The following is a 19,470-nucleotide window of genomic DNA, read 5'->3' on the forward strand; positions in this document are numbered from 1 at the left end:
CTAAGCTAAGGGAGCATGCATAACATGAATCTTTTAAACCCTAGGGGTAAAATTGTCATTATGCATAGTTGGTTAATGTGGAATTAACAATCATGATTAATCAAAATTAACTAATCCTAATTAAAATCTTAATTCACGATGAAAAATTAAGCTAAATTTAACACATTATTTTATACAACAAAAGTGTAAAAATCAGAGATAAAAAGTTAATCAGAATTAATTAATGACAATTAATAAATAGTGAAAATTAAGAATGGATTAAGGTTAATTATGGAGGCAAGGTGTGTAAGCTGATAAGGGAGGTGAGGATAGAAGGTTTGGGCCTTAAGCCCAAACGCAAACCAAGTCCATTGGATTCATGTTCAAGTCTAATGCATCAAACAAACCAGGTCAAAATTCGGTAATCCATCGTGTACGAGCTTCTCTCTTCGTCCACAATCTCACACATTATCTCCCTCTCGCATCTCAATTCAAATGTACAATGCTCATCGAAAAAACAAACCACAAAATCAAAGAAGAAATCATATTCGTGTCCAACATCAACTTCATCCACTGAAACCAAAACACAATTGCATCGTATCAAAGGGAAACGCGAAATCGAGACGAATCATTTATTGAAGCAAGAAGAAGAATTGACCAAATTTGACGCGGTGGAAAAAATAGGTATCAATCATCTGTATCCTTCTTCTCCTTCTCTGATATAGGTTTCTTCTTCTACTACTTGTGTGATGAATCCTGAAAGAAAATGAAGAATCGTACCTCTGAGTTAAAGAGAGATTGAGAGTGAAGAGTGCTCTTGATTTATGATCCGTTCCCTGAGTTGAAGGGAAATTGAGAGTGAAGAGTGAAAACTGATTTGTGTGTTTAGTGATTTTTGGTGTTCTACGATTTTGGACTCGTGGCCCTTGAATGAGTGAAGAGATTTTAATTTATAGAATTTGAATTCTGTTACGAAATGAAAACGAAATTTCATTGAAATTCATAAGTCAGTTGGAAATGAAATGCAAATTTGTTAGAGTTAGTTAGCAAATTCAATTTCAGTTAGTAGGTTAGTTTTGATTCTCTGCATTATGCTCTTGTTACCATATAGTGGAGCTCAATTTGATGTTCTGCTGAATTGAAATTTGCAGGGAATGTTTGCAGTCATGATTTTCTACAGGGTTGTATGAATGTATTATGCGGGGCAATGTTAATTTTCTGTCACAAGAATTTTTGCAGGGTGCATTTGTTCTACTGATTCGAAATGTTATGATGCATGTGCAGGGTTGATTTGGTGGTTCAATGCGCAGGGTTCTCGCTTGTGTGTTCAGAATGAAGGGTTTTGCTCGATTTGGTATGGGTGAATGCATTTTGTTGAGTTAATTGCTTGGAATGAAAGAGCTAACTTGGGAATCGTAAATAAATTAGGAATTTGGGCTAAGATTATAGGTTGTTAATTTATGAATGAGATTGTAATGTAATGGATGTTATTGAGTGAAATATTTAATTGGGTTATAAATGGAAATGGTTTTAATGTATATTGAATGAATGTTATGAATGGAATGCGCATAGAATTGAATGGTTTAGAGTTTATTGGATTGAATTGGTAGGGGAAGTTTGAATGTGCGTTGATTGGAAAATTTAATTCGAATGAATGTATGAATGAATGGTATTAGATAGATATGGAAGGTTTAATTTGCCTGAATGGAATTTGTATGGAAAGTATAATTGAATCTGATATTCTATATGGAATGGAATTGAATAGAATGGTCAGAGTAATTGAATTATAGGTTAAAAGGTGGATTGAGTTTTGAATTGAATGGATTTGAAATTGAAATGAGGAATAAACACAAGTTAGGTTCAAAAAGTTAGGAACAAAAATGAATGTTAAAAATGATGTAAATCAAAATGCCACAGAGAATGGATCAAGACATGGACCAATGAGCATGAGCATTTTCTTGTGTAAAATGGACTTGTGTAGATGACATGTAATGTAAGCAAGGTTTTGAATGAAATGCAACTTGATTTTGAACTTAAATGAAACAATAAGTTGTTCAAATGTTAAGCAATATGAATGAACCTTGCATAGATTGACCAACCATGATGAAATATAATGGCTTAAGAATCTTAATGGATCAAAGACAAATAAAGGACCAAAAGACCAATGCAACAATGCAAGCATGAATCCAAGAATCAATGGCCAAGGGCTGAGGATCTTGACAATACCATATGGATGGAAGCAATGACCATGAATCAAAATGTAAGATCTTGAAAGCATCATTTAAATGGACATGTAGGTTAGATGATAAGATGTATGGTAAGTGTTAGAACAAGATTTGGTTCTGCATTTATACCTTTGAGTTTTAATTATAACAATGTAGTATTTGTGTGAGAATAATTTCGGTATTATAACGGTTTATTATTGTGTAGCTTCAATAGCCAATTCTGAATTTATGATGTGCAACGTCATCAGTTTCTGAACATTTGTTCTGAAATACACTTTCGCGCTGAATCACTCTTGAGAAATTCTGAAAGACACTATGTTGCCGCTGCAATGTTCTTTCTGCTTCTATGTTGATTCACTCTTAAGAAGTTCTGAAAGACGCTATGTTGTTGCTGCAATGTTCTTTCTGCTTCTACACTGATTCACTCCTGAGAAGTGATGGAAAGACGCTATGTTGCTACTGCAATGATCTATCCGCTTTTGCTTATGGATGTGACTCTGATTACCAAACTTCTGAAGTTTTGTTAATTAGCTGAAGACTCTGAAGATCTCAAGCCAGATGCTGACACTGTCAAGGTTCTGACTAAAGATTTTGAAGATTATGAAGTTTTGTTACTTAGAAGAAGACTCTAAAGATCTCAAGCCAGACGCTGACGTGGTCAAGGTTCTGACTGAAGATTCTGAAGATTCTGATTTCAGCTTTATGTTTCTTCACTTCATGCTTCATAAACTTTTCATCAAAAGCCAATGAATTTGAAGATAAGATCAAAGTGGATACGCGATCAAATAGTACCTGGTACAAATTAAAAGTATTCCTTCCACTCCTGAAAATATGGGCGAAGGACAATTCTATTCATCACACCTATCACTAATACGTTAGTGGACAACTAACTGCTTTTTGGTGTCCTGGATTTGCCCTCTAACGGTCCCTTTCTTATGCTATATAAGTAGGAGTTGGAGACTTGAAAAAAGCTAATGCAACAATTTACAAGACTATTTTCTACTTGAAAAAGCTCTCAACTTTGTGCTTACTTTTCTTTAAGTGATTATATTTCATTTGTGTAAAATTTACTTGTGTCAAAGCAACTTGTAACATAAAAAATTGTATTTAAACCTGTTTGTTTGATTTCCTTAAGGAGACTAAGTTATAGTCGGATCCTTGAGAAGACAAAGAACATTTCTCTTTGTGATTTCCTTAAGGAGACTAAGTTGTAGTCGGATCCTTGAGAAGACACGAAAAGTTGCTCTTTGTGATTTCCTTAAGGAGACTAAGTTGTAGTCAGATCCTTGAGAAGACAAAGAAAGTTGTTCTTTGTAATTTCTGTAATCTGTTTGATTATAGTGGATTAAGTCCTTGTGTATAAGGAGAAATCACCATGGAGGGTGGACTGGAGTAGCTTTGATTTCAAGCAAACCAGGATTAAAATCCTTGTGTCTTTATCTCTTTGTTCTTTTGATTGTGTGGAGTTTTTGAGTTGGTAAAAAGCTTTTGTTTTTAAAACCCAATTCAAACCCCCATTTATTATGTTTTCACACCTTCAATTGACATCAGAGCTCTTATTCTGATTGTGATAAAGTTTTATCAACAATTGGAATGACATAATTGAAAGTTTCTTTTCGGGATATGATGTTGATCTTTGGGATTTTATAGTTGATAGACAAAAGAAGATAACAAACTGCCATGACAGATCAACAAAAGAAGGATTTCAAGAATCATTATAAGGCTAGAACGATATTGCTTAATGCTATCTCTTGTACTGAGTATGAGAAGATAACAAACAGAGATTTTACTAAGTCTAACTTTGATTCTTTGAGGATGACTCATGAAGGGCATGCTCAAGTTAAGGAGACAAAGGTTTTGGTCTTAAACTAGAAATATGAGGAATTCATAATGGAAGACGATGAAACTGTTGAGACTATGTTCTTAAAGTTTCAGATGCTTGCCACAAGACTCAATGTTCTAGAAAAAGGGTATTCTACGGATGACCATGTCAAGAAAATCATCAGAAGTCACCCCAAAAAATGGAGACCTATGGAAATTGCCTTGAAGTTGGCAAAGGACCTGAAAAGTATAAGTCTCGAAGAACTTGTTAGTTCTTTAAGAAGCAATGAGATAGAACTCGAGGAAGATTAACCTTAGAAGCAAGGTAAATTTGTTGCCTTGAAGTCCAAGCCTGAGAAGACAAGGTCTTATCAAGCTGAGGAAGAATTAAAAGATTATGATGAGGAACAAGCCAATGTTGCATTGATGGCAACTACAGTTGATCCTGAAGGTTCTGAAGAACTAGAAGATAAAGTGTTGTCAGAGTCAGAATCAGACTCCGACTCTGAAAAGGTATTTTCTAAACTATCTCATTCTGATTTAGAGTCATATATTTCTGAAATGCTGGAAAAGTACCAAAGTCTTCGGAGTAGGTTCAAGGACCCTAAATAAGTCCAAGTAGTTGCTTATGAAACTCGTAGTGAGCTTGAGAAGGATATTTCTTCCCTAAACGATTTTTTTTTGTAGAAAGTAATAACTCTACTTGAAAAGAAAAATTTCAAAACTAGAGGAAGAAATAATCTCAGAAGCTAATGGTACTGATTGCGTTGTCAGATATGACATATCATTCTAGTACTTTCTGGCTAAAAGCATAAATATAAGTAAAATGGCTTCCATGATCTATGGAGTTAGAAGAAATGATAAGAAAGGTCTAGGTTGTACATAAACTGGAAAATCTGACGAAAGTTAGAAGGTAAAAATGAAACCTCTCTATGAGGATTTCGTGTCTGATGGCACTGAGCTTGATTGTTATGCACAGATAGAGAAACCTGCACAAACACGGAAGAAGAACTCAATTCTGAAACCCAAGTATCATGCACAAATTCCCATTGATTATCTTGCTGCACAAAAACCCAAGGTTGTAAAAAACTATGGGAAAACTAACAAAAGATGACCCAGAAAGTGGGTACCTAAGGATAAGATCATTTATGTTGTAGACATCCTTAGCCGCTCAGTTGAGACACCAGTCATGGTATCTGGACAATGGATGCTCGTGACATATGATGGGCAGAAGGCATATGTTCCAAGATTTGGAACTTAATCTTAGAGGCCTCATTGGTTTCGGAGGAAACCAGAAAGGCGAGATCATTGGCTCTGGAACTATTAGTAATGGTAATCTCCTTTCTATTACTAACGTTCTATTGGTCGATGGTTTGATGCATAACTATTGTCTATCAGTCATCTTAGTGATAATGGTTATGATATCATTTTTAATCAAAAGTTCTGTAAGGCTGTCAGTCAGAAAGATGGCACAATTCTTTTTAACGAAAAGAGGAAGAACAACATTTATAAAATCAGACTTTCTGATCTTAAGGATCAAAATGTAAAATGCTTAATATTTGTTAATGAGGAGAAATTGGTATGGCATAAACGTTTGGGCCATCAAGTAGCATGTTGCGAATTATGTCAAGGAAGTGGTGCAAACCATGGCGATGAGATGGAGGACGTCCTTGGATCTGTTGGTGGTGGCCAAGAGGAGGAAGATTGAGGAGTTGGTGAATTTGAGGAGTTTATTTTATTTTGATTTTCTTTGTATTATTTTGCTTTTGAAAAATCTTGATGTACTTTTGGGCGACTCTAGTTCACCAAAACTTTGGTTTATTAGTTGCTTTGATAATTGCATGAATACTCTTTGAGATTTAAGTGTGTTACAATCAATTTGGTTTACCAACATTTTGTGTTTAATTGTTCTTACTCTTAAGTCAAGCTTAAAGCAATCAAGAAATGTTCGCAAAGAATGAAGCATAGAACACTTCGAGTGGTGATGATAAGAATTAGTGTTGGCATTTCAAGGTACACTTTATCGCTTTCTAGACTTAACATGAGTAGTTTAATGGTATGTGAAAATTCCATATCATAAATTCATTGAAATATATGTCATTTTTGAATCAAAATAGGACTTAACCAATTGTGAGGAAGCTTTCCATTGTACACTAAAATGCGGGAAACCGAGCATTATTTCAACTCATTCTTATCATGCTAAATCATGCATCAATCTATTTTTGTGTGAAAATTTTGAAAATGATAGAGGCATTGTTTGTTGAGAAAAACCACTTGACCAAAAAGTTTAAATCAACTAACCTTGTGAGGAGTAATCCTTAGTTAAACCCCTTTGAGCTTATTTTAGGATTCATTTGATTGATAATTGTAAAATCAATTGAAAATTTTGGAATAAATGAATCCTAATTTCTTTCGTATCAATTGAACCCTCAAACCGAGTTGTTTGCAAATTTTGCCTTTTGCTTATGTCTAAGTAGGGAGCATTATTGAATAAATTTGGTTTTGGAATCTAAAGTTGGGGAGAGTAAAGTAAAAAGATGTGATTAGGAACTTGGAAAAGTGAGTTTTTATGAAAGGGTGAAAATATGAAAAGAAATAAGAAAAAGAAATCACCCTTGAAACCATAGAGCAAAGAAAAAGAAAAGAAATAAAAAAGCAAAGAAAATGCTCATGGTTGTGTGGATGTAAAAAGAAAAAGAAAAAGAAAAAGATAGGGATCAAAGAAATGGAAATTGTGTAGAGTTGAATGTTTGGGAATGCTCCCTTAGGATAGGCAACTTTGTTGAATTCTCTTAATCATATCCTTTCTTGTAACCTAAACCACATTACAACCCTTGAAAGACCTCTTGATTCTCATTTTTCACATGATTTGGTATTTGCTTTGATGACCGCATGATTTGAGTTGTTGTTGATTTAATTGCTTGGATGAGTGAAAGTAACCCCTCATGTTATTCATCATTATCATGATGTGTGTGTAAGTTTGATTCAACTTTGACATATATGGCTTTGAATTCCTTGGAATGATTTTTGCACTCAACCATTTCTCTTATTCATGTTTTGTCTAGAATTGAGATAGATGGATTGAGAAAGTGTCAAACACTTTTGAACCATTTGAATATCCTTGGTAAATCCTTGTTTCAATCTTTTGTGTCATTAATTTGGTTGTGATGGTGGAAACTTTTGTTTAGGGACAAACAAAATGCTAAGTTGGGGAGAGTTGTTAGGGACCAATTAGTACTACTTTTTATATCATTTTATTGGTCCCTTTTACCAAGTTTTGATGTAATTACACACTTTTATTTTCACTATTTTCTATAAATGCAATTAGGTTTAATTTATGTTGTTTTGAATAGTTATTTCACATATTTGTTAGTTTTGTAGAATTTTTGGGCAAGAGAGCTTTGGAATGCACAATTATAATTTGGAAGAAGTGTTGAATGCAATTTGGAGGCCTAATTTTGAAGAACATCACTTGGAAGACTATTTGGATGAAGCTTGCAAAGCAAGGAAGCTGAGGTAGCTTCAGTTCGCGCCGCGAACCCCCTTCGCGCCGCGAAGCCTGCGAATCCAACAAACTGTTTTTGGCCAAGGGTGCTGTTTTTCAAGGCCAGTTGGTTTTGCCAATTTGGTGTCTGCCTTAGGGGAGCTTTTCTGCTTTGGATGAAAATGATCATTTTAGAAAATGTCAACCCTTTTAGAAAATCAGAATGGAAATTGTTCATTATTATTATTCACATATTCATTGATAGTTTGGATTTTTTGGTAAGAGAGAAAAAAAGAGTTTTCTTCCATTGCTTTTTGTTTTTCAAGATGATGATGAGGAGCTAAACCCCATTTTGTCAAGATTGGAGGTAGTAGCTATTCCTATTTGTGTATGTATTTCATTTGACTCTTATATATGATAAAAGATTGTTGATGTATTGAATGATATTTTTGCCCTAAGTTGAATATCAGATTTGAATAGTTGTTGAAAGAGATTATTTAAGTCTTGACAGAAAATATGCTTTCAAGTAGTGAATAAGTTGTAGAGATAGATTTATTCATTACTCTTCTTTTGTATCAATCATTAAAGATTGCTATATTGATAGTTAGGTGGAGAGATCGTCTAAGGATCAATATAGTGATTATCACAATATCATTTAGACATAAATGATATTGAGAGGATACTTGAACATCATCAATAATCTTAAATCTATATAGTTATCATAAGGAATCATAAGCACTTGGAATAGTGAAGTCCAATCTTGCCAAGCTTTTACATTTGATTAAAACCATTTTATTGTTTTAGTGACATTTTACTTAAAAATATAACTTTCCAAACAAAACAACTTGGTTACTTTCTAAACTTATAACAATTTGGATTATAGAACGGCTAACAACCAATCTCTGTGGATACGATATAAAAATATTTGCCGAAGATATACTTTTCAACAAATTGAGTCCATTTAGAAAAATATGGATTTGAGTGAGCTCATCAAAACCATGACCCTTGCATTTTCTCAACATTAACTTGAATCTTTCCCAAGCCTCATTTAAAGACTCGTTGCTTCCTTGAGTGAATACCGCAATAGCCGTTTTGGCTTCCATGAATCGGGATTGAGGGAAATATCTTTCTAAGAACTTTTCTTCTAGTAAATTCCAATCCGTCATCACTCTTGGTGCTTGATCAAGGTACCACTCCTTTGCCTTTCCCACTAAGGAGTGTGGGAACATCCTTTTGAATAATGCCTCTTCACCCGTTTCATCAATTCCCGTAGAACCCACAATCTCATAGAATTTGATGAGATGGGTATACGGATCTTCATGGTCCATTCCGGTGAACGGATTTGCATAGAGAAGTTGGAGGATTCCGGTCTTCATCTCCGTATTTCTTCCTCCACGGGCAAATTGAGCATTCCTTCTTGGACTATTAGCGGACATTTCAGTACGATTGTCATCCGCCATATTTCCGTCACAAGCCTCTACAACCACTTCTTCGATTTGAACAAGTGCGGAAGTAGATGCTTCTTCCCACCGGTTCCTCTCTTCGGCTAGTTTCCTTCTTCTTCGTGTTTTGCTATTGAGCCTCCTAAGTGTTCTTTCAATTTCGGGATCGAATTGAAATTGCTCCTCGGTAGCTTTTCCTCGCATGCACTAGAATCTACAAAACTAACAAGCCAAGTGAAACACAAGAGGGATAATAATAAAAGTAACAAAACTTAAAACAATGAATTATTGCAATGCTTGTAATATCGAACACCAATCCCCGGAAACGGCGCCAATTTGTTGAAAAGTATATCTTCGGCAAATATTTTTATATCGTATCCACAGAGATTGGTTGTTATTACTGCCGTTCTATAATCCAAATTGTTATAAGTTTAGAAAGTAACCAAATTGTTTTGTTTGGAAAGTTATCTTTTTAAGTAAAATGTCACTAAAAGAATAAAATGGTTTTAATCAAATGTAAAAGCTTGGCAAGATTGGAGTTCACTATTCCAAATGCTTATGATTCCTTATGATAACTATATAGATTTAAGATTATTGATGATGTTCAAGTATCCTCTCAATATCATTTATGTCTAAATGGTATTGTGATAATCACTATATTGATCCTTAGACGATCTCTCCACCTAACTATCAACATAGCAATCTTTAATGGTTGATACAAAAGAAGAGTAATGAATAAATCTATCTCTACAACTTATTCACTACATGAAAGCATATTTTCTGTCAAGACTTAAATAATCTCTTTCAACAATTATTCAAATCTGATATTCAACTTAGGGCAAAAATATCATTCAATACATCAACAATCTTTTATCATATATAAGAGTCAAATGAATACATACACAAATAGGAATAGCTACTACCTCAAATATTGACAAAATGGGGTTTAGCTCCTCATCATCATCTTGAAAAACAAAAAGCAATGGAAGAAAACTCTGTTTTTCTCTCTTACCAAAAAATCCAAACTATCAATGAATGTGTGAATAATAATAATGAACAATTTCCATTCTGATTTTCTAAAAGGGTTGACATTTCCTAAAATGATCATTTTCATCCAAAGCAGAAAAGCTCCCCTAAGGCAGACACCAAATTGGCAAAACCAGCTGGCCTTGAAAAACAACACCCTTGGCCAAACACAGCTTGCTGGATTCGCAGGCTTCGCGGCGCGAAGGGGGTTCGCGGCGCGAACTGAAGCTACCTCAGCTTCCTTGCTTTGCAAGCTTCATCCAAATAGTCTTCCAAGTGATGTTCTTCAAAATTAGGCCTCCAAGTTGCATTCAACACTTCTTCCAAATTATAATTGTGCATTCCAAAGCTCTCTTGCCCAAAAATTCTACAAAACTAACAAATATGTGAAATAACTATTCAAAACAACATAAATTAAACCTAATTGCATTTATAGAAAATAGTGAGAATAAAAATGTGTAATTACATCAAAACTTGGTAAAAGGGACCAATAAAATGATATAAAAAGTAGTACTAATTGGTCCCTAACATTAGGGTGAGAAGGATTTCTCATCTAAATAAGCTTGGATTAGTCAGAGGCTTACCCAACCTGAAGTTTGCTTCAGATGCTCTTTGTGAAGCATGTAAGAAAGACAAGTTTTCTAAAATTGTTGTTTCTAACTCTAGACCGTTAGAGCTTCTGCACATTGATTTGTTTGGGCTAGTGAAAATTGCCTCTATCAGTGGTAAGAAGTATGGATCGGTCATCGTGATATACTTGATTGCCTCCCAGTTAAAGCAGGCTTCTCAAATATATACTTGATTGGATCCATTTTGGATATCAACCGAGTGGTGTGATTCAACATATATTGACGTAGACGCTTAGCAGCCCAAGCCAATGCGCAACAAGTTTTTTCGAGCATAGAATATCGAGTCTCACAGTCGGTGAACTTATTACTGAGGTAGTAAATTGCAAATTCTTTCTTACCAGTCTCATCTTGCTGACCAAGAACATAACCCATACTATCTTTGAGCATAGTCAAATACATGATCAACGGTCTTCCTTCAACATGTGGAGACAAAATCGGAGGCTCAAGAAAATATTCTTTGATACTGTCAAATGCTTTCTGGTAGTCTTCGGTCCAATCACAAGACTGATATTTCCGAAGAAGCTTGAATATAGGCGCACATGTGGCAGTCATGTGGGAAATGAATCTGGAAATATAATTCAAGCGGCAGAGAAAACCTCTGACTTGCTTCTCAGTTTTAGGTGCAGGCATCTCTTGTATTGCTTTGACCTTGGCAGGATCAACCTCAATACCCTTCTCGCTGACAATAAAGCCCAACAACTTACCAAAACGAACACCAAAAGTACACTTATTGGGATTCAAGCGGAGTTTATACTTCCTCAAATGTTGGAATAGCTTCAGCAAATACTCAACATGTTCCTCTTCATCAATAGATTTAGTAATCATGTCATCGACATAAACTTCAATCTCTTTATGCATCATATCATGAAAAAGAGTAGTCATTGCTCTCTGGTAAACCGCACCAGCATTCTTTAGACCGAAAGGCATCACTCTATAACAGAATGTTCCCTAGGGTGTAATGAATGCGGTCTTCTCCATATCTTCGGGTGCCATCTTGATCTGGTTATATCCGGAAAATCCATCCATAAACGAGAAGACTTTGAATTTAGCAGTATTGTCTACCAACATATCAATGTGTGGCAGAGGGAAATCATCTTTCGGCCTAGCTTTATTCAAATCTCTATAGTCAACACACATGCGGACTTTTCCATATTTCTTCGGCACATGCACAATATTGGCCACCCATTGCGGATACTCAGCAGTCACAAGGAAACCGATATCAATCTGCTTCTGAACTTCCTCTTTGATCTTCACAGCCATATCAGGATGCGTTCTTCTCAATTTCTGCTTGACTGGCGAGCATTCTGGCTTCAACGACAATTTATGCTCCACAATCTCAGAATCCAAACCAGGCATGTCTTGATAGGACCAAGCAAACACATCTTAATACTCTCGAAGAAGATCAATCAACCCCTTCTTAGCATCTGGACATAGTCGAGACCCAATCTTGACTTCCTTCACATCATCCTCGGAACCCAAGTTGACTAGCTCAATCTGTTCTTCAAATGGCTGAATAATCTTTTCATCTTGCTCAAGAAGACAAGACAATTCATCACTCACTTCTAGATCACTTTCCTCCTCGGCCTCAACCATAGGGAATTCAAAATTTGGAGAAGGAGAAGGATCATTGTATTCAATGGGGTTAGGAACCAACCTGCATAATGATTTGATATTTTGATTTTAGAGAAGTGAATTTCTGACCAAATGTTATGCAGATGGACAATTATATTGTTTATTTATGTTTTTTGTGATTACCATTTTCAGAATAAAGAAAAAAGTAAAAAATAAACATCAAAGATGTGGATGAATAGAATTAATTTTATTAATGATCAATTTAAAATGCCCAAACAATGTTCAATTCTCCCTTAGGCATAAGAGAAAGATTTTAAAATATAAAAGCAATTACTTAGATCGGTGCAAAATAACAGGAATATCAACAACAGTCTAATTGTTGCATGTCTTTCCATGTGTTACAAAGTTGGTGCAGTCTTCCTCTTCGCTATCCTCTAACACAACAGCTAAGTGTTGTTCATTGCCATGAATGAACCCTCCGCTACGGAAGCTGAGTTGCATATCTTCAAATCTAACAGTTGATGAGCCTTTCTGGAACCCCAAACCGATTCTGCCTTTGTTGTCGGAGACCTCTACCATACGCCCCCATTGATCAACAACACCCTCTTCAACAATCTTCTGAGCATCCTTCAGGGAGGACATAGGTGCCCCAACTCTCTTCTCAACAACAATAGATAAGGCTTGGAACGGAGTTCCAACCTCATCCTCAACTTCAACATACGAGAAAGGTGACAGATGGCTAACCAATAGCGCTTTCTCTCCACCAACAATCACTAGCTTGCCATTCTTGACAAATTTGAGCTTCTGGTGCAGAGTGGAGGTAACAGCCCCTGCCTCATGAATCCATGGCCTTCCTAATTGAAATTCTGGTATCAGATATAAGATGTCGAAGGTAATGTCACGACACTGATATATGTTAATACACAATGGATAATAAAACAGAATTGTAAAGTAATCAACACAAGCAATTGTTAACCCAGTTCGGTGCAACTCACCTACGTCTGGGGGCTACCAAGCCAGGAAGGAAATCCACTATAATAGTATTAGTTCAAAGATTATCCGTACACTTCAACAAGTTACAGTCTTTCTCACCTAATCTCTACCCGTGCAATTTCTACATAAGCACTCTTAGATATGAGAACCCACTCACTTCCCTTACAATCACACACCCGTGATTTTAAACAACAATCCCTTGTGAAAAGAAAATACTTTTCAATTACAATATTCTTGATTTTACTTCACAGTTTCAATCAAGAAGACACACTCTTGATCTTGCTTCAAAACTTTGATCAAGAAGACAAATCAGTCCAATTCAATCATCTATGGATGACTTGAATGACCTACAGACACAAACCCTAGCTCTCTCTCTAAATTTCGCTCAGTCTTGGTTGTGTATTCAATCAGGTTTTCTAAGTCCCTTTTTATAGAAACATTGGACAACTTGAAAACCCTAAATATATTTTCCAATTAAATCTTTTCATATCAGCTGTAAAGACTCCTTGGAAAATAAACAAATCTGCTTGATATCCCTGATAGATTACGCCAGCTAGCCATATCTTCAATCAACCAATGATTGCCACCAATTGTGCAATCACAAAATACCAGACATTCATACTGAATGTTCTGTGTACAGGATGTCATGACATCGGGTCTGGCATCTGGAAAAATCCTGCATAATCCAGTTTCCTTTTATAGCAGGTACAACCATATCAGTTACCATGACAATGAGTATGTCAACTGAAACAATCCTGCATCATATGTCTTCCAATTTAGCTCCAGCAGGTACATCCAATATCAGAAGCCTTAGCATTGTAAGTGGCATTCTGAAACAATCCTGCTTGCATATGTTCTTCAACTCTAGCAGGTACATAGGATATCTCATGTTAAGACATCACACATGACATCTTGTGAACACTCTTTGTTTTACCAAAATTGCTGCCAACACTTAGAATCAACACTAATGAACAACTGTAGACCGAGTGGATATCCATTACTTGAAAAGTAATCTGAAAATCACTTGGACCTATCTTGACTGGAAGGTCCACTTCACCAATTACTGTCTTGCACGAACCATCAAAGGCTTTGACGATTACACCACTGTACCTCATGGGCGCTCCTTGGTAAGATAGCTTTGACAAAGTTGACTTCAGAAGCACATTGAGTGACGAACTGGTGTCAACAAGCACATTTAACAAAGCATCTTCCTTGCAGTTCATTGAAATATGCAAAGCCAAATTGTGATTTCTTCCCTCCTCAGGGAGTTCTTCGTCACAAAAGCTCAAATTATTGCATGAAGTGATGTTAGCCACAATGTGATCAAATTGATCCATAGTAACATCCTGCTCCACATATGCGTGTTCAATAACTCTCTGCAGTGCTTCTCTGTGCGCTTTAGAATTCAAAAGCAGAGACAACACGAAAATCTTTGAGGGAGTCTGGAGCAACTGCTCGACCACATTAAATTCACTCCTTTTTATTAATCGGAGTACCTCATCATCATCATTAGCTTTCAAATTGTTGGATTCACCAGACTTATCCTTTGAACAACCAACAGAATTGAACAATCTGAATTATGCCTTCATCCATCAGATGCTGGATGTCCCTTTTCACCACATCACACCCTCTTGGGTTCACACTACACACAACACAACCATCATGGTCATGTTCATAGTCAATCACCAAATAGATATCTTTATGCATTTGCACCAAAGATCTTCGGATAAACCGGACATCAAAAACCTTGAATTCTCTAGGACAACCGTCAACCATATTCACTGAAGAGTTCCCATGAGCGAGTAAAGGGTTAGCTTTTACATTTGGCACGCGGTCCTCAAAGGACACCATACCATTCTTCATAAGCTTTTGAACCTCATATTTCAAAGGGTAACAATTTTCAATATCATGCCCGGGTGCACCCTGATGAAAAGCACATCGGAGCTAAGGTTTATACCACCAGGGAAGTGGTTCTGGGATCTGCGGTGGGTTCCTCGGTTGAATTAAGTTCTTGAGAACTAACGAGGGTTACAAATCTGCATACGACATAGGAATCGGGTCAAAAGAGACCTTTTTCCTCTCAAAATTCTGCTGATGTGGATTGTTGTTGGTATTGTGGTTGTTGTAGTGTTTGTTCTTTGTTGCGGTTGTTGTTGCTGACGTTGATCTTGTTGTTGAATTGGTGTTTCTTGTTGATTAGAAAATACCAAAATTATTGATGACACTTGATGATGATGATGATGTTGACGGGGTGGTGGATTTCTTCTGATCTGAGGCCTCTTGTGCCTCCGACTGGAAATTTCATTCGTCTCACTGTCCTTCTTCTTGCTGAAACTACTGCCATACCTCTTACTCATTGACGCCTCATCTCTTGACAAACGTCCTTCACGGACTCCCTCTTCAAGTCTCATCCCCATATTTTCCATTTAGGTAAAATCACTGGGGGCACTAGCGATCATTCATTCATAATAAAATGAACTCAGGGTTTTCAAGAAGATTTTTGTCATCTCTTTCTCCTCCAAAGGAGGAGTGATCTGAGCAGCCAACTCCCTCCATCTCTGCACGTACTATTTGAATGTTTCTTTATCCTTCTGAGACATAGACCTCAACTGGTCTCTATCCGGCGCCATGTCCATATTATACTTGTATTGCTTCACAAAAGCTTCTCCCAAGTCGTTGAAAGTGCGGATGCTTGCACTATCCAACCCCATATACCAACGGAGTGCAACACCAATCAAGCTATCCTGGAAGTAGTGAATAAGCAATTGGTCATTATCTGTCCAAGTTGACATCTTGTGGGCATACTGTCGCATCCGCGAAAAACAACCGGCGGGCTGAAACAAAACAACACAGAGCCGCCACCGTGCGTTATTTATCCCAAAAGAGGGAAAGGAAACGCTCAGAGTAAACTTGGAAAAAGCATGGTCTCGCGACCAAAGAGAATGGGATCGGGAGTCGGTTACGCAAGGGGAAGGTATTAGCACCCCTACGCATCCGTCGTACTCGACGGGATCCACGCTCAAAAAGATAGAAAAAGGTTGCTAAAACTGCTCACAAACATCACACACACACACTGAAGACAACACAGGTGGGAGAAAAGGGGAGAGGGCTCGCTAGGATATCGCATCCTATGCCTACGTATCTCGTCTGAAACGAGAATCAGAGCTGCCGTAGTTCGGCTCACGCACGCCAAACAAGACACACACAAACACAGGCAAACATGGAACCCGAACGCCAATCGCTGGACTTACATCGGCTTCCGAACCAAACAAACACAATCAGGATACAGACAACCAATCGCCGGGCTTACATCCATATCCTGACACACAAGAAGAAACAAACAACAAGTCGCGAAGGAGTCAGGCACTCGAGCCTAGCAACTGTCAAGCAAACACGCGCAAAAAGAAAAAAAAGTGCCCGGAGAGACCTCGCACGGTCTCCTGCCTACGTACCTCATCTGGTATGAGGATCAGGGCGACGTAGTTCCCCTGGACGGGAGAGAAATTCTAACCAGATACAAAGGAAGACACACTACTAGGGAGCTGGACTCGAGCCTAGATGTTATCATGCATCATTGCCCTATGTTATGGTTTCTATCTACTTGCACAACAACAAGCTAATCTTAACCAGGAAAAAGCAAAGCATGCAAGCATAAACAAAACAAATCAAACATTCACAGTTAGCACACACTATATACAGACAGATGTGGGCTCAATCAAGGGTTAAGTTGCAAAAGCAACACAACTGTGTCAGGGTGGCGTTAGCTCTTAACCCTGACATTGAGAGTCAGGGTGAAGCCAGATGAAAGGTGAGTGAGGGGTGTGCCTCACAGCTCTTATCCCTGGCCAGGGAGAGCTTCAGACAAAGGAGTGTGGGTTCAGAAAGTAGGAACCCTTCTACACTCATGACTCTGACTCAACTGATCTTGGGTTAATGTCCCAATGCATCAACACAGTGGTGTGAGCAGAGGGACGACTCAACAAGAATAGCAGGGGATGGATTGCACATCCCTTGTGTCTGCCAATTGCCTTAATCAAGGTCTTTTCCTGCTTGGGGACAAAGTTAAACAATCACAAACATCGCCTCTTAAGGAGGACTTCAGACAGTTGCCTGGCCAAGTAATAGGCCAGGTCTTCCAGACTACATGGAGACAAGAGAGTCTACCTCAATTGGTTTATACAACCAAGCAACAGCACAGCAAGTTCTCAAAGAACTATTAGCAACTAATGTACCTGAAATCAATCAAATACAATCAGTATACCAATCACAAAGTCAAAACAAACAGCATAAGAGCCAACAGACAATGCAATCAATCATCTGTGCAAAGCACAAGCCCAAAGCAAGTGAGCTAAGCACCCTACAAAACAAACAAGTTAGTTTACAACAATTAACCAAACTCAATCAACTTGCATTAATCTCCTTAAAGCATTTTGCTTCTTAACCTGAAAAGTCAAACTAAAATGTGAGAAACAAGACCACTAGGACAAGCCTAGGGTCAAAAGGAGACCAAAAATCCAAAACAGCAAGTGAAAATTATCCAAAATCACAATGAAACAATCAAGAAACCAACCCAAGTGATTCCACATTCAAATCATTCATCATTATCATTTCATGAAGGAAAAGGCATCAAACATGCAATTTGCAACCTCAAAGGACCAAACAGAATGATCACAATCAAATCAATACCAAAGCAGCTCAATAAATTCCACAAAAATTCAAGTCTACACAGAACACATTGAATGAGTAGCATATCAAATTTCAGGCTATTTGGACAAGTGGAAGTAGGTCAATGAAATTCAGAAAGTCAGCACAAATTCAAGCAAGCCAACACAAGGCATCAAAACAAGCATCAACTTCAACCAATCATAAAACAGTGACAAAACATGATAAATGAATGAGATCAAAGCCATGGCAACCTACAATATGTCTACAATACACATGCCAAATTTCACATCCATCCAATTAATAACCAGAATTTCACAAAACAAATACAAACATGTATCACAAAAAAGTCAAGAAATGACCAAACAGGGGAGAAAATTCCAATCAAATAGGAAATGCCATCAATAAATCCAGAAACATTCACATGTATTCTCAACATCCATATGCTCAATCATGCAAAAATTCAGCTCAATACAAGGTCCACAAGCATATCAAATAAAATCATGCAATTGCACAATGAATGGTGTGACACAAATTGTCACACCTCTATTCAAAAAATCATATCTCATCATCTAGGAACTCAAAAATTGCAAACCACATATCAAAATGCTCCTTAAGATGTCTAGCACATGCACAAAAAATTTCATGAATTTATAATGAAGCATCAAGATTTTATGATCAATATGGTGAGCATGGTGCACAAATGACACATTCAAACAATCCCTAGGCATTTAATTTTTCCACACGTGCACAAAAATATTAAAAATCACCATAAAAAACTACACATCACAAGGAGAATGGTGAAAAAAAATCTCATCAAATTTGGATTATTTTTGGAAGAGTTATGGATTTTTAAATCATGAATGATCAAAATGAAATAAAATGGAAAAAAGAAAATGAAATAATATGATTTAATAAGCTGGAATGGCAAAATTATAAATATGTGATGGCAAGGGCAAAATGCAGCGCTTCAATTTATTCGCTGGCGACATGTGATTGGTCAGTGAGCGCGGTAAACAGAAAATTGAAAACGAAATGGAAAAACACGGATCAAAACGCGCTCTTCATCGTCCCTACACGTTCATCATTTCCAGAAATCAACATGAACAAATTCATCACGAAACTTAGCAAATCATACATCAATGGAATTGTCTAATCACGTACATCAACAATATCAACATGCTCTAGCCTAATTCTAAGTATCCAGCACGAATCGATCAAAAGAAGTTTCACATTCAAACCTTCAATTCCAAATTTCTCACTCAAAACCTAATGAAATTCAAAACCACAAGTTGCAGCGTACTCCACAAACTTAGATCTACACAAGCCATATCATGATTTAAGCAATGGTTGAAATCAAATTCTGACCTTATGATGATGGCAGTGATGAATTCATGTGTTTCCAAGTCCAAAATGCCAAAACAGATGTTGATTGAAGCTTAGGAAGGTGATTGAAAGAGGTTTTGTAGCTCCAGCATGCTCCAGTTCCAAAATCCTTCAAGATGCCATGGATGAATGAGACTTCAACAGTTGCGAATCTTCAATGCCTTGGCCACGGTTTGGTGAAACAGATCTTCACAAGGTCCTGCAGAAGATGGATCAAGCAAGAAACTAGCAAAGCAATGGTGAATTCAATG

The 19,470-nt window shown here is 37.0% G+C and overlaps 1 long non-coding RNA gene across 1 annotated transcript; it reads left to right on the forward strand.

Moving 5' to 3' along the window:
• Nucleotides 1–384: 384 nt before the first annotated feature.
• LOC127119235 (uncharacterized) lies at nt 385–1,517 on the forward strand. The gene is made up of 2 exons (XR_007802727.1): nt 385–663; nt 1,131–1,517. It is a non-coding gene; the product is annotated as an uncharacterized LOC127119235 (long non-coding RNA).
• The last annotated feature ends 17,953 nt before the right edge of the window (nt 1,518–19,470 follow it).

The sequence above is a fragment of the Lathyrus oleraceus genome, chromosome 2, assembly GCF_024323335.1.
Source record: "Lathyrus oleraceus cultivar Zhongwan6 chromosome 2, CAAS_Psat_ZW6_1.0, whole genome shotgun sequence".
Taxonomy (NCBI): Eukaryota; Viridiplantae; Streptophyta; class Magnoliopsida; order Fabales; family Fabaceae; genus Lathyrus; species Lathyrus oleraceus.